The sequence below is a fragment of the Chaetura pelagica genome, unplaced genomic scaffold, assembly GCF_000747805.2.
Source record: "Chaetura pelagica isolate M959 unplaced genomic scaffold, ChaPel_1.0 scaffold10, whole genome shotgun sequence".
NCBI lineage: Eukaryota > Metazoa > Chordata > Aves > Apodiformes > Apodidae > Chaetura > Chaetura pelagica.
The window spans coordinates 7,691,133-7,707,711 of NW_009952263.1; positions in this window are offsets into that span (position 1 = coordinate 7,691,133).

The following is a 16,579-nucleotide window of genomic DNA, read 5'->3' on the forward strand; positions in this document are numbered from 1 at the left end:
CCCCCAACTTGCTGGAGCTCACCCAGTCCTTATTCCATTAATTCAATAGAGGCTTGACAGTTCTGTACTTAAGAAAAAAAGAAAAAAAATAAATAAATAAAACCACTCTACGGAAACTATGATTTTTTGTTTCTACAAGTTAACTAAATGCAAGAGACCATTTTAAATTCAATATTACTTAAGCAGAAAATAAGTCCCTCATTCATTTGTCCTGTAAGTAGCTTTTTTATTTTTACTAATTAAACAATTGTTTACTTTATAGTGGCAGTAAAAAATACTGAAAGTACTTTTAGCCTAAGGCAACCAGATGCCCCAGATTCATCAGGCCAGTCCCATTTTTTTTAATGGACCTTCCTGTTGTCTGTTACAAATTGTCCGGGTGCTGAGCCGTTCCAGTTTTCACAGCCCCCGTCCCTTCCTCCCAGACAGCCAACGCTCCAGCCCCAGTTCACTTCCTTTGTGTCTGACATCTGCACCATCAGACACCGGAAAGGTGGGCAGGTAGCCCAGTGGCCACAAAACCTGTTTCATTTCTTGGCTCTGCCCCAACAACCCCGCTGCCCTACCCACAAAAATCTTCCAGGATGCTAAGACCGCAAATCTGGTCAGCTTATTTTAGCCAACTGTACTATTTAGAAAAATTAAAACAATTATTGCTTGCTTCAAAATGTTTATTTGCCTCTTTAGTTTTCACAGAACGTTTCCTTGTTTTATGGCTAATATTTTACTGCAGAGAAGTAATTCTTTTTTAAAAAGCCCACAAAATATCATTGTTGTGAGATAGCTGAACCTGAAGCTGTTAATTTATTTTTTATTTTGCATTTTTTAATTTTCCGGGGGGGGGTGCAGACTCTGAACAAAAGGTATGAAATAAAGTTGGAATAAGATGCAGTCATACAATAGGTGAGGAAGTTGCTTGGAAAAAAAGCCCTCTAGAATAGCAGTGAGCAGTAACATTATTGGGAACCAAAGAAATTGCTCGATATCTGGGCTGCCATTCTTCCTCGGGGAAACTGTATTTAACAAAAAAAAAAAAAAAAAAAGGCACAAAGCACACATAAGTGCCTCTCATAACGTGAAAGATTTCTGTTTAATTTTGTTTAAGTGTTCTGTGCTATCAGTTGCTGCTTGAATTAAATGAAAAGCAATTTCAGTGGTAAACTGAACCCTTAAATGTAAGAAAGAATTTCCATTTTCTTTTGAGCTATGATCCTAAATTATAGCAGTGCCCACTAGAGCTGTTTGAGCTCAGGTTGTGTTGGTGTGTTTGTTAGAATAAACCCCTTACTTAAGCAGGATTATGACTTGGCCACAACAATACCTAGCAGAACAAAAGGTGACAAGCAAACTCTTACTCTGGGAAAAAATTTTAAAATATATATATATTTAAGATAAAGTCCTCCTAAGTTTATGACTTTAAAGAGAATACTGTTAATATTGCTACTTATTAAAATAAACAGATTTTGACAGCTGCCTCATTTGATACCAAGTGAAATTAGGACTTTAAAATTATCCTTATTTAGAGTCTCATTTTTAAAACATAACACAGATCATGTCTGTTGTGAGATAATATTTGTAATACCTCACTGAAAATCCAATGGTGATTTTTAGTGTTTGAATTAGTGAAATAAATGTATATGATAACTGAATAGCAAAAAAGCTTTTCCAAATTATTTTTGCACTGCTTGAAAATCAGCTTCATAACAAAGTAACAGTGAACAGTTTATATACATCCTCAACCATGACAGCCATAGAGGAATCTTCCTAAGTACAGGGTATAATTTTTAAAAGTATTATCTTAAACTTGAAGCTGAATTTAAATAATCACAGCTGATGTAAAATGTCCCTCACTGGTATGTGGCAGCCATTTTAGGTATTCAGGTTGTTTTGTTGTTTTCTACTGGTATTTATACAGTAGAAAATACAAATACTTCAAGTATGGTGAATCCCATCGGCATATCATTAACACAGTGTGGCATTTCAGAATAACAGATGTATTTCTGATTTTCCTTTGAAGAGAATATATTTGTTTAATTTGTTTGTTTGCTTGTTTTAAATACAATTATAAAAAATAAAAGAATAGAAAGCATAAAAATATAGGACCAATATCCAAACTTTCCCTGACAATGTTTTGCCCTTTCATCACACTGAGGCACTTGAAGCATTTTGAAACATTAGTTAATTTGGTTTCTCAATGTCTGTAAGAGAAGGATGAAAAGTGTATCTTATCCTCATTTCAAAGATTCATAATTTTATGTTTGGTGACCTGTTGGGGACTTCTTAGGAAGCCTGTAGAAGCTCTGAGTACGGACACCTTGCTGCACAGCTCCACAAACTGCTCCTCTCCCCCCTCAAACACAAATCTCTTCAGTACTGCACAGGAAAAACCCGTGTAATGAGAGTTTATAAAGGCAGAGCTGATGTGAGTCTGTCTAAAGACAGCATATAGCTTTTCTGTACCATCTCCTTGGAAAGATACTTCTTAAACTTATGTGTAGGCAGTGCTATGGTTTCCAGATCTGTAGTAGCTGAACTCACGCCTACAATAGTTTTCAGCCTTGACCTCTTGAGCCAAAGCTATAAGCCTATAGTGCTTGTGATTTTAGCTACCTAAAGCAGAACAAGAAAAACGGAAGTCTGAAGAATTAAAGGTAATTTCAATTTTCATTCCCAGTTACTTGACATTGTATTATGTGATTCTTAACCAAAAAGTAAATTGGTGAGGTTTAGAGGTTCAGCTTCAATATCGTCCCGTGGCTGCTCACTCAGCCCAAGCTGCAATGCAATCGTTCACAAAACCAATTCAAGTAACCTGGAATTAAAACAGCCCCATCCTATGGGCATTTGAAATCCAAAGCCACTACTGGACTGAAATATTTTTCAAGACCTATTCCAAACTGAAAACACAAAAGCTTCTCAAACCTGGGGCAGAATGAGCCTGTTCCTGGCAAGGACCACACTAAGCCACCTCAGAGGTGTAGAACTGTGCAGTCCCAGAGAAATTTCTCTGTAAGTTACAACACTGGCTCCATATTTCTGCATCAAATTGTTTGAAGGAAATGTGTATTTCAGCTGTCAGTGGGATAACTGGAGTCCTCTGGAAAGACACACAGAGGACCCACTTCCACCACCTCACTCTTCCAGGCAGAGGTAACCCAGAAAGTTCCTCCTTATCTCCCTGTGAACCATCATAGAAAGAATAGCAAATTTTAAATCAATTCTGGAAGAGTTTGCAAGTTGGCACAAGAGCCTGCAATGGCTCTAAACCTTTAACATTACTTTAAGGCTATATTTAAATATATATGTGTCATTTAAAATAACTCCCATGCCCTCCTCCCATTTGCTATTATTCATTTCAGCACCGATGCAACAGCCAAATGGTTTACCAGCCTGTGTCGCTAACACTTGCATAATAACTTGAGATCTCACAACCCCTCTATTTATCAAGCAACAATGTTACCAAAAATAACTATATGCATAGCTATAAGGGGAGCTGGGGAGAGGGAGAGGGGGAAAAAGGATGGGGAGCTTTGTCAATACAATTTGAAGCCTGCAATGAAGAGCTAGTGTCAAAGTTTTAACAGTGTATAAGTCACTTTTTCTGACGGGGTGCTTATCCTGAGGTGGAGGCAGCAGCAGAGGGGCAACGCAGGCCCCTGAATGCACAGCTCCCACTGCTTGGAGATGTGCCAGGACTGGCCAGGTCCAGGTGGGGCTCCACAGCCCTGACACCACACGTGTCACCGCGAACCAGCCGCAGGGAAAACGGAGGAGACTTCTCGGGCACGATTCACAACACCAGTGTAACAAACCCACAGAAGCCCCTTTCCCACCACATCTTCTCAACATGGCAGTGATGTTATTTCCCTTGCTATGCATCTATTCTTAATGCCACTAATTCACAGCAGCTTAGTGCAAAATGCAGGAGGTTAATCAAGAAGGCATGTCACTCTTGTGTCCATTGTCCACTTACTGTAAAGTGTTTCTTGTGTCTCTCTGTGCATGTGTGTGTGCCTGTGTGGTTTTTCAAAGCCTGAGCATTCCTGGGGGTGGGAGGGAAGGAGGAAGGGAGGCAGCAGCTCTTTAGAAAGGCTGCTTCATCTGTGAAGTTTACAAAATACGATCAGTATTGCTGAACTAATGAATAACAAGAATATGTTGTCTCTAGCTTTTATGCAGACTGTTCTGAAAAGATTCAAAACTGTGTGGGACCTGCAGTGTTGATCTGCCTATTCCAGGTACAGCTTCAATGATTTTTATCTCAGCTTGGAACATAGAGTGTGTTCTGATACTAATACTGATAAAAGCATAAAGGCTGATGCCATCTGCCATGGCAACTATCAAGATGGCAGCTGCTTTTCATCAGCTTTATCTGAACTTTGCATTAATGGGAATTCAGACACTGTGGGTGCATTTTCAAAAAGGACATAAAAATGATAGCACTCCTCTGAATAAAACCAATTCGTCAAATATCAACCTACTCTCATCTCCTTTATCTTTCTGGTAAGAAAAACGAAAAGGGGGGGAAAATTCCATGTGTGCTCTCTTTAGATCACCTTGTCTCTTTATCAGCCCTACTCTCTGATGCCAGTGGTATTAGATGCTTGCACTCACACAGAAGCAGCAGCAGGGCTGTAACCCTAAGAGGCTCTGACTTTGAATCCCAGTACTCGCAACGCTGCTACAAATGGGATTCAAATGTGCAGTGTCTGAGGGCAGTGCAATCAACAAAATAGCATGTTAGTGTTCAGAGCCTACTGCAGGTAGTAATAAAGGCTTTTCCCAAAGAAAGGGGGGAAAAAAAAAAAAAGGAAAGCAATTAAGGAAGGAGGAGTGGGGGGAGAAATAAGAAGAGGAAATAAGAAATAAGAAAAGGAAAAAAATGTTCTAGTAGTAATTCTAAGGGGCTTTTTTTTTTTTCCTCAGCAACAGTTTACAGCAGGTACACCTTCTCCATGTTCATTAGCAGTGCTAGAACATGACAATTCACTACAGACAAGATGCTAATTGCAGCACACAAGCTTTGTGTTGCTGGCTATAAAAGTATATAGGAAATATAAATATAAGATTGTAGCATACTAACATATTAGAATGCTGTTACACTTCTACTGATTTTGCTATTTTCCAGAAGGTTATTTTCCCTGAATTTTTTCCTCTGCTAATTAAATCTTTATTTGATTTATTTTTTTTGTTTAACTTAGCATCTGGCTCTCTCCTTCTCGGAATAAATTTTATTGAATTTTAAGTAGATATAGATATATAATGGATGTATCTAAACAAAAACAAAATAGAAAATAATGATGCTAAACTGTACATACACTGGAATCCAAAAATTTACAAAACATGTTCTCAAAAAGAGTGTTTGGTGCTACTACAGATTGCTTTGGCAAGTACGACAGAAATGCTTAAATGTTAGTGAAAGAAAGCCTAATTAAAAAGCAGAATAAGACACAGAAAGCAAGTGAGACATAGAGAGGACAAGGACCAGAGACTGGATTTTATGAAATACTGACTGACTTCAGCTTTCCAAGAAGTCAGTGGCAGTTGAGGGAGCTTTCTGGCATGGCAAGGCAAGCCTCAAGGGACCACGCTGACTTGGAGCGGGAACAGCAACCAAATCTCCATCTACTGTAAATCAACACAGCACCAGGGCAGTCAGAGCTAGGGCCTGAGTTGGGCCAGAAGCAACAGCAGGTTGCTGACTTGCTCACCATGATTCCTTGGCCCAGAAGCTCTCAGAGTTTATAGGAGTTCACAGATCCACATCTAAATTAAAATCATAAACTGTATTAGTAAAATGCTGTCCATTAGAAAATGTTTTGTTCCTACTCAGTATTTACATCTGGAAAAAAATATTATTAAATACCATTTCTAACAATTTGATATTTGGAAGCCAGGAAGGAGACAAATTGCTGAGATTTACAAAACAGATTATTATCTTTTCCTTCTGCAATCCACCATTTCAAATATACACTCATTTTCTATTTCTGTTGTTGTGTACTACAAAAAGTGAGGGGAATACACATGGTAAGAAAACTTTCATATTCAATGTGAAAAGCAAGAGGGGGAAAAAAAAATAAGCCTACTGAATATCAGTAAACCAAGAAAGTAGTGTACAGAAAAAAACTTTCTCCAGATTTTGTTTCCCAGTGCTTCCAGTCCAACCCAGATCCTCAGCTACTGCTGTATCAGGGTACCTAAATTAAGGGAGTTCTGTAAATTCAAATGAGTTTCATTTAATCAAAATGCCCCTCCCTAAAACTAAAACATTAAAAATACTAACTGATAGACTTGTTTAAGGTTTTGTAGGGTGATGAATAGCTGCAAGACCAACAAAACCACACAGAGGCTTTGCTGTCTTCCAGTAGCATCCTACAAATTATTTTTAAGACACCTCGATATACCTAGAGGGAATATGAAGAACTTGAGGAGCTTGAGCAATGAGGAGCTTGAACTGCTGAGAGCTTTGTTGTCTTTACTACAGGGACAGGAGATTTTTTATCTCATAACCATTAGTCTCACAGCATTTTTTAGGCACTAAAAACATTTATCTATAAAAATAAAATAAAATAATTTTTTTCTTGCACTAGAAAGCAACACCAATAAAAACAAAAGCATAGAAGAAAACATGAAACAAAAAAAAATAATATGAAACTAGGAAAGCGGAAGCAGAACTGACACCATGCAGACTTTTAGGACAGTATTCTGTGTGTGAAAAAGTCAATTCACCTCTCCCACTTGCAAGAGCATGTTATTAATGTTTAATGCCTACAACAAAAGATAGACTCTTTCTGGAATGAGGTGAATGAAAGCGTACACAGAGCCACCAGACTGTTCTGTGCTGGCTGCTCTTCTTGGGAGCTACAATGGCATTGGTTTTTCAGTAAAGAGAGCAACAGAGAGAATTTTAAGTCTTACCAAAAGAGGGACAATTCCACTCGCTAACAAATGCACCTTCATTCTTTGTGACTCAGTGGCTTGACTGTTGCCACCCATTTGTTCTATTATTTGAAGGCAACCAGAGTTCTGCTATTCATTTCCAGGCAAGCAGGAATAGTGAAAAATGTCATCGTTTTGGAAACGTTTTTTCCAACACAAAGACAAGAGAGGAGGTTCTCAGATTAAAGTGTTCCAAAAAGACCTCCACCCACCCTTCCAGCACCCAGAAAAATTATCTGAAAGGTAGATAAAGCATTAAATCAGTAGTTGAAGAAGGAAACCAAATGATTACCTGTGCAAATGGATCAAAAGCAGTTGATTAGAAGGTCATATTTGAAATAAAGGGGACAGCACTGAAAAGGGTATTACAGAAACAGATAATGTACAGCTGAAAATGGCCAATATAATGAGGACTCAAAGACTTACTTAAAACTCTTGAAACAGTTGCTCCATGCTCTTCAGTAAGGAAAAGAGACAAAATAAATACAGACTAAAGCAAAGCAGAATGGATAAATCCATTACCTAACAGAAAAGACCGTAAAGATGAAAAACAAAGCCAGTGAGAAGCAGGCTATTAAAAGCGATATGATTAAACTCTGTTAAAATCCCTATAGAAGCCAATGCCACCAACTCACTAGATTTACAATGTTGTTCCTGGAGTGGGATTGCTTCAAAACACAGAACAAATACACAGGGTATGTACATTAAATATGACACTTCGCAGCAGCTTTAAAAACTGTAAAGCAGTTAGGTAAGTATTTGAAAAAAAGAAATAAATATGAAAATAGTATTGCTAATAAAATTATTCTGAAATCATTGAAGGCACCTCAGTTTAGAACAGTGGAGGGACTAGACCTGCATGACAGAATTAAGTCTGGACTTTTCCATTCAAAAATAAGACGACCTCAATACATACATTATCACCTAGTACTCACAATGCCCTACCACCAGAGCACAAGCTGCTGCTATATATTTCATTCAGCTTCGGTTGGCCAAATCTTAAGTGGAGTTTAAGCAACCATCTGCGTTCTTTTGCACCTGAATGGTTCTGAAAATATAGTGCAACTGGCCCAGGTCACTCTCCTGATATTTGAGCAGCCTTGACATTATGCTCTTCAGCAAAGATAGAAAGTGCTGTAATACCTGGACACACAGGACTGAGCTTTAAATTAAGGGAGATTTTATGGACATTCGTAATTAAAGTTTGAGATTTTGAGACACAGCACTGTGTTCTCATCAAGACACTGAAAAATTCTATCTTGTCCATATGTGTGCTCTACTGAAAAATAGAGCAGAGGATATGTAGTACTTGGTCAACTGTTATTCTGTATTTAACTGATGTGCACACTTTTCTACACAGAAGCTGTCCTATGCAGTCTAGAATACATTCAAAACAGACCAAATTTAAGTCATCAGCAGGTGTTCTGCATTGGGATAAGAGCACCTACCAAGGACCTTGCAGATAAGATGTCTTCCTTAAAACTTGGTCTGTTCCATCATGAAAGACTCTCAATGGATTCAATATCTCTTCAGTATCTCTTATACTTCTCACACACCATGTTTTCTAAGGAAGAGGTCAAGTGCATTTGAGAGGAGAATCAGATACGACAACTAAGACTCAAAGCTGTTATCACAAACAGAGATCAAAATGTTAGTGCGGCTCCTGCATAAAAACTCAGAATGCAGCCACTATGAACCAAGCCTGATTTGCAGGACAAGTGACAATAGTGACAGAGACAGTAACTCAGGAGAAACAGTGGGTAAAAGCCAGTGTTATTGTTGTTCTACATCAAGGTCAGGGAACACGCTCCAGGGACCATGCGCAGTCTCTGTCCCTGGGAGAACATGTAAAGATCATGGCTTGGTCCTACAGTGCAGATCATCAAAGCATGGACTTACTTTTTTTGGGCATTGTGTTTGACAGAAGATGGATGCTCACAGATGATCAAAAGAGAGAAAGGAAGGGATGACTAGAAGGGGCATTTAGTCATCCATGGGGGACTGAATGTCCCTCACCTCTGGCACTTACCATGACAAATGATGGCTCTGCAGCCTGCAGTCAGGCTGGGTTGGATCCTTCTGACTCGATGGGAATGTGTCCTCATGTCACATGTTTAAATGAACTCACAGCACATTAAGCCATGGAGAATGAAAGTAGTAACTTTCAACAGTTTTTGAGGAAAAGGTGTTTTATTGATAGCAGGACAGGCTAGCAGCAAGAGGAGAGAGGAAAAAAATCAAGGGCAGAATGCACTGTTTCCACAGGTAATTTGATCACAGCCCCAGGAGCACAGAATATTTGATGTTACCCCAGGCTTTGAGAAGGGTTTTTTGGCACTCCTGGAGGAGACGGCATGGTGAGCCCTGGCTCATACCTCCTACCCACCATGAAAACTGCCACAGCCTGCTGCAAGGTTTAAAATCAGTAAGTGCTTGTGTCTTTAGGTCACAAACTCCTTCTGTAGCATTTACATAGAGAGTTTGAAACAGAAGCAAAAAGAAAGATGCCTATTTTCTCTGGTTATTGCAAAAATAATTGAACAATCAAGAGGTCTTTCACCTGTTACAATGCACAGACAAAGTAGAAGTTATTTTATTATTTTTTTTTTACTGGTAGAGATCACGCTGGGCGTAGAGTTTAAGATACAGATTGATTGATCTCTTTAATCTAATATTTGTTCATGGGGAGGCTGTTATCTTTATTGTGGTGACACCTGCTAGTGTCATTATAGTTAAAGGCTTACTGTATTTCTATTATAAATGCTGGTTTGGGGTTTAATACATCAGCAGGTTTGCATTGCATTGGGCTAAACAGTGGCCTAGGAGTTGTCAGGCCTAAGGCACACGGGCAATTTTTTTAAGCCCCAAACTGTTTCTGTTCAGGGCTTTTTTTCTTTAATAGAACAGCTAAAATACTGAGGGAGGAGAAAACTGTTGAAGTAGCATGGATTTCAATAAGCAGCTGATACAAAATCTCAACCTCCAGGTTTCCTATGCAATACAAATTAAAAACCATGTGTGAAGATGCTGTCACCTGACTTAACAAACAGGCAGATAAACCATCCAGTGATGTAGTTCCAAAAGTGTTGTGGCATGTCCTGTGGTGTGCTGAGGCCAGCTTGAGCCACCCTGCTATTATAAAATGGTGGGAAGGCCAGCAGAGCTCTCTGCTTTAGGAGTGTCCTGCATAAAGGAACGCTCCAGTGGCACAGGCGCTGCCTCAGCTGTACCAACTGCTGGGAGAGGGGTAAACAACAGCAAGGAAACATACAAACACATGTTCCTGTTTGTTGAAGTGGGTAAACTGTTCGCTGTGCAGTTTGGTCTACTTTGAATTGCTCTGCTGGGGGTAATGCTGTGTTGCTCAGAGCACAGAGTCACGACAGTCAGGGCATTTCTGGGCATAGGCAGAGTAAATAGGGGTGGACGTGGGGCTGCTCTACCCTCTGTGAGAAGCTACAGCAGCAGCTCACTTTGATTTAGAGTGTCTTTCTAAGAAGTTGAATACATTTTTCTAGGCAAATCACTATGCTTGACATGTAAAATACTACTTCCAGGACATGATCTAGCTTTGTTAGTCTTTTTCCATTTTTCTCTTTTACTTCAATTTTCTAAGTTGCCTTCCAATCCCATGTCAGTTTTCACAGCTCCGCTACATGAGTTTCCACTGTCTCACTCCATTTCTGCACAGCCCACTATCCTCTGTCTTTTTACAGAGATGAGCAGGTCTCGAATATGATAATATGCCACATGGTAAGAAATTCTCTCTAAAAAAGTTGGCACCTACATTCTAAGTACAAATCACATGTGCTTATCTCGCTTTCATACACAGTGTGGGTACTGGTATGCATGTGCCTACACAGATTCAGTGGGCTAATATCCAAAGCTTACCCTCTCCCTAGGATCTTCCTCTATTTTTAAATCAGACCCACCAAATACAGATTTGAGCCTCAGCTTTCCCCTAAACTGGCTACTTCTAAAGGTCACTCCCTAAATTCCTCTCCGTAACCCTTCCCTGGTCTCAGTACCTGAGTTGGTGCTCAGGAGACCTGCTCGATCTGCTGCCAGGTTGAGTCAAACACGGGACTGCATCATCAGCTAGGTCCTAGCACACCATTTGCTTTAGCACATAGATCTGCAATTAAATACATCCATTTTACACTCAAAACACACAAATCAGAGGAACAGAACAACATGAGCTCTGCAGAAAATGTCATCCTCCTTCATCACCCCTACAACACAACTCAACCATTTACCTGTAAAGGGTGGATGAGTGGGATATTTTCCCATTTCATGAACTATCTATTTTCCATTTGTGTTTCCCATTTCAGACTATCTATCCTCTTGTGCTACCACTACAGGAAATCATGTATTCTTCCCTGTCATTTTTACATTTTTTATATACATACATAGACACTAGTGCACATGCCTGTGTTTTTTTATATTCCAACTGATTAACTAGATTTTTGCATGTTTTTTACCCTGTTCTCTATCTTCAGATTCTTTGTGCAGTTCCTAGTTCTCCAGGAATTTCACCAATTCATCACAGTGAACATGGTTATTTTTTAATTGCTATCCATACTGTAGTAAATATAAATGACAAAAATCATCAAACATATGTTGCCTAAGTTGTATAAATATGCATATATGTTAAAGATGTGGTGGCGGGCAGGTGCAAAGGAAATCTTCATAAAGTTAACAGCTACTGCAGCAATAATAAACTGATGTTACCCTTTCAAATGCTAGTCAGGATTTTGCAAGCATTAGCCACCACCGTGTGATTTGAGCAGTGCCACTAATACAGATGTAGTCAAGCTGGCAACTTCTCCCCCCCTGCCTCCCTCCATCTCCCCCTTTTCTCTCACAAAGAAATAGAATGAGTTTATTAAAGTATAGATGCCATTTTCATCTTGCAACGTTAACTGTGTTGTCTGTATCCCAAAGGTACTGAGCCAGTCAACGCAGACAGCTGTGCCACCTACTTGCAACAGTTGTACACCCACCACAAAGCACGGGTAGGAGGAGCAGGTTAAAGCAAACAGTAAAGCTGCTGGTGTACCTCACTTTGCAGTTTACCCATTAGCTCCAGGGAAATTTCATCCCTTTGGAGAATATGCATCGTATGTAAAGCTCATAGCACGGAGTATTCTTTTGCTCTCATCTCCTATAAACCACCTACTGCATTTTTATGTTCTACAATCACATACACCAAAACAGTGTTTAGCAAATTAACATCAAGCTAAATAAAAGGCATATCAACCAACTTAGCAGGCAGCTTTTAGATGCTTCTGCACTGAGGATGTTGGGTGATCCGTAGGCTAAGATAGCTGTATTTCCCTCATATTCTCATTATTTGCTTTTAGTATAATTGGATGAGTTTAACAGGAAAATTAATTCATTTTCACAGGTTTTATCAGTAGCCCTGATTACTGGGACATGAAGGAATAAAGCAAGTTGATGGAAGAAGACACTGGTTCAGCACATCTCCAAGGGCAACCTACACAGATGGCATTTCTGTAGAAGCCCCATTATATGACAAAATTGCCCTTCTACTCCATCCCTTCATGAGGTGAAACCCCATCTGCAGAAATTCTCTGCGCTACCACAAAGTACATGGCATGTTTTTGCATGCATATCTGTGTGGTGATGGCTGCTTGTGGGCAAGTGCAGTGGATTTTCAACTTCTCCTGCAGATAGATGGGTTTGTTTGCTTTCTCTGAGAGTGAATGAATAAGCATCTCTTCCCCCCTCTCTCAGGATGGAAGTTTTGCCCATCATAAGCCAGCTATGATGTATGTGTTCAGCAAAGGTTTTGTCCAGAGGTGACATGTGACAGGATGTAAAAGAATAAGAGAAGCAGCACATGTACATGTATGCATTAATCAAGTCAAGCAGTTGTCCAGTACTTCTGAGTTCTGGTACCTCTAACATCACAATGTCTTACAAAGCAATACAGAAAACCAAGACTTCACTACTACCATTAACATCCATAGCACAAAAAAAACACCTGCAGTTCTCCAAATGGTGTTTGTTTGAGGACAGTATCTACATATCAGTGTATGTCTAGACCTTGTAATCCTCATTCTCTGACACAATAACAGGAACACAATCAGTACTAAGAGTTCATTTAGGGAAAGAAAAAAAAAAAAAAAAAAAAGAGATACTTTTAACTACAGCACAATTAGTTGTGAGTTTCTTCCTGCCTCTTCAGTATAATTAACTAGGGCTTTATCTTACCATTATCTTTGTATGCATTAGGGACTCAATCTAGGAACTTCTTCCTCACAGGACTCTAATATACTCTTATCTTTTTGTATTAATTGAATTATCTCATAATGTCACAGAAGCAGTATCTGAAACAGAGATGCAGAAAGAGAACTGCAATCACTCCTGAATGTCACTTGAACTCAGAGAACTTCAACTGAGGAAGTGTTTCATCACCCAGTGCAGCTCTTCCAGTGGTGGGTTTCCCTCAACCCCGGTGAGTGGGCAGAGAAATCCTGTTATTAAAAACAGCTCCGCTACCCCACTCAAATCACATTAAAGTTAACAACCAGTTGTCTCACTTTTTCTCCAGAGTGGTGGTGACTGCCTCTGATCTTCTGGGATGACATTTGCAGCAAACCTCACTGGCACACAACAATGCGCAAACATTGCTGTATCAGCGATCTCTGTATAGGTAACAAGGGAGACTGAAAACACACATAGCCCATAACAAGAAACCAACATACATACTTCATTTCTGTCTTGTCTGCATCATGTTATGTACCGCTGTCGGTATATGTTTTCTTGAAGCTACACTGGATTCCAATTTCTCACTTTTAAGGAAAGTTTTGTTGCTAAGATGCCCACACGCAAGGACTGCTCAGTACAACAACTACAGTCATGCACATGGCACTAATCTTTGGAGACACGTTATTTAATGCAATGATGGGAAAGATAATAAGTTGAAAAGCAAGAAAAATAAGAGTTGCTTGTTAGGTCTGCAATGATACACACCCTTAACAAGACTGGAAGAGGAATACAACCTTAAGCAACAGGCCTGAACAAATGGTTATCTTCCACTTAAGAAGCAGCTGCTGTGCTTGCTTTTATCATGACTTTCTGAGGCGGGCTCATCAAAGTGTCAGCCTTCCTGGACTGTTGTGTAACTAATATAATACTATGTAATGATCATATAAGGGATTGTCTAAATTGGCAAAAGACAATAAATTCAACAGGATCAGATCCCATGATCTGACATTCAATTTATAAACAAACTAGGAAACAAAATTCTAGCCCTGGCACCTATAGAAGTGATAACGCATCTACTAAATATGGCATACACAGACTTGCAGTCCTGTGAAACAAATCTCACTCTTGAGGACATATGAGTCTCCCAAGCAGCTAATCCAACAGGCGTCTAGTGAACAGGCACCACTGCTCATTTCTTAGCTCCCAGAGGGCTACCTGTACATATAAGCAGGGTGGTTTGTGAGCAGATTATAGAAGCTTAAAGCAAAAATAGTAATTTCAGAAAGTGGCCAACAGAAATTTTTCTGTTTCAGTACAGTTTACAATACTGCAGACCTCTGAAAGTGTCTTGCAGAATCCAAATGTAGTAGGTCCCTAATGCCTGGAACAGGCTGGGTATAGCTCTGCATGTCTCAGCAGTCACTGCAGTGACTGAGGAAAAAAACTGGAACATATAAAGTCAGATCCATCTCATTAAGTGTAAGTCCCTTGTCCTTCCTCTGTCCTCAGAAGAGATACAGCTAAGTCCACTCAAAGTAAATACTACTAAGTGTTTACTTATTATTCTTTTTCATCTAGAATGAGTATATCAAGTAGGTCTAAAAAGTGATTGTTGTTCTTCACCACACCCCTGAATATCTTCATCACAGATATTTAATCTCAAGAGAGACAATTCCCTGATGCCCAACAAGCAATGTTGAAGGAAGATACTGGGACTTTAAAATGCCCAAGGTATCTCAAGGTACCCTTGGAACAAACAGTCCTCCTGCCATAGTGAACCCCATAGTGACTGCTCCAAAACCTTATTTATTTTTTTGCATCTTATCCCACGTGTCAGAAGTCTCACTGAATCCCAGTCCAACTGCTAACCTCTCCTGTCTTTGCAAGTGTATGAAACTCTTTAATACCAATCAACACAGCAGTGCAGATGTTCATCTGTTACCAGCGTAGTCCCATCTAAGCTGGTGGACTGCTGTGTCTCACACAAGCCAGAGAGGTATATAGAAGGGACAGCAAACAGAGGGACAGTGTAACTATGAATACTCTATAAATGAGATAACAGTGAATACCTGTAAAATAATAGTGTTTGTAATGTTCATTTTAATCCTGCAGACCTCATTATGTGGTCTGTTCAATCTAAATCCCTGGACAAATATTATTTCTGTTTCAAGATGCAGTTTAGAGGGACTTTTTTTTTTTGCTTGGAAGCAGGTAGACTCAGATATCAACCCATGTGATCACTATCAGCAAGTAAAGTTTCTGCTGTAGAAGGGGAATCCACAGGGAGTCACTGGGAACGCACTGACCTTGGCCTTTCTCTTTCAGGATACTTCCCTGTGCTCTCCCTGTATAACTCCATATACCTCCTTATTAAGAGCACAATTTTACTTCAAAACAATACTTATGAATTAGAAGTTCAATTAACAAGATCGAGTAGTCAGAATTAATTCATTTGGATACGATCTAGAAACAAACAAACAAAAAAGCCATTGCACTGAAGAAAAAGAAAGGCTTATTTTCCCACACAGGTATTCTGGAAAGGAATACAAGGACTTAGACAAATGGACTAGCTCCAAATCATAAAGTACCAGCTTTAAAAAAATGCACAGACCAAGATTAGAGCAAAATAGACACTTCTGTACCCAAGCAGCATTCACACTGTTGAATTAGGAATGCGCATGCTTAACTCCAAGGGTCAGCACAGTGTCCTTAGCCTCTAATGGTATTTCCTTAGCAAAGAAAACTGTATTTTTCACTTCTTTTATCTGCAAATGGTGCTACCATATCTTACTAAACTTGCAGTAGAAAAAACAACTGGTCTGTGACTGACAGTAAGCACAGTTTCTGTTCAAAAGGGAGAAGTTTAAGAAAATTATAGTAATTGGAAATGACCTGTTCTGTGAGAAACAATTAGGCAAGATAAAGTATAGACACCATGAAGCACTCAGCCTGTAATCCCTAGAAAAATAGCATTTCCGGGCCACGCTAAACTGAGATCAGTATATAAACTGTACCAAGGCCTGAACAGAGGCCCTCCCCACATCCTTTTGGACCAAGCAGGGTGACGAAATGGCATACCTGTACCTCTGTTCTCTCCCATTAATCTGTCTGCCCACTTCATGGATGTCAAGGAAATATGGCTAAGCCTGAAGGCCAAATTCTGGTTTCACTTACTGCTACACTGTCATCCAGATTTGGTCCATGCTTTGCTGATTTGACCCAAGCAGTTCACAACACTTTTAATTTCTACTGTTTCAAGATGCCAGCAATTTTTTTATTCACAGCAGTTAGAGTCAGTCTTTAACTTGTATTAAAAGCTAAGATTTACCCAAAGGAAAGGACTTCAGGAAAACCTGTTACAGGCCAGATCTTCTCCATAGCTTTAGAAGCCCCTCAGGGCAGTGGC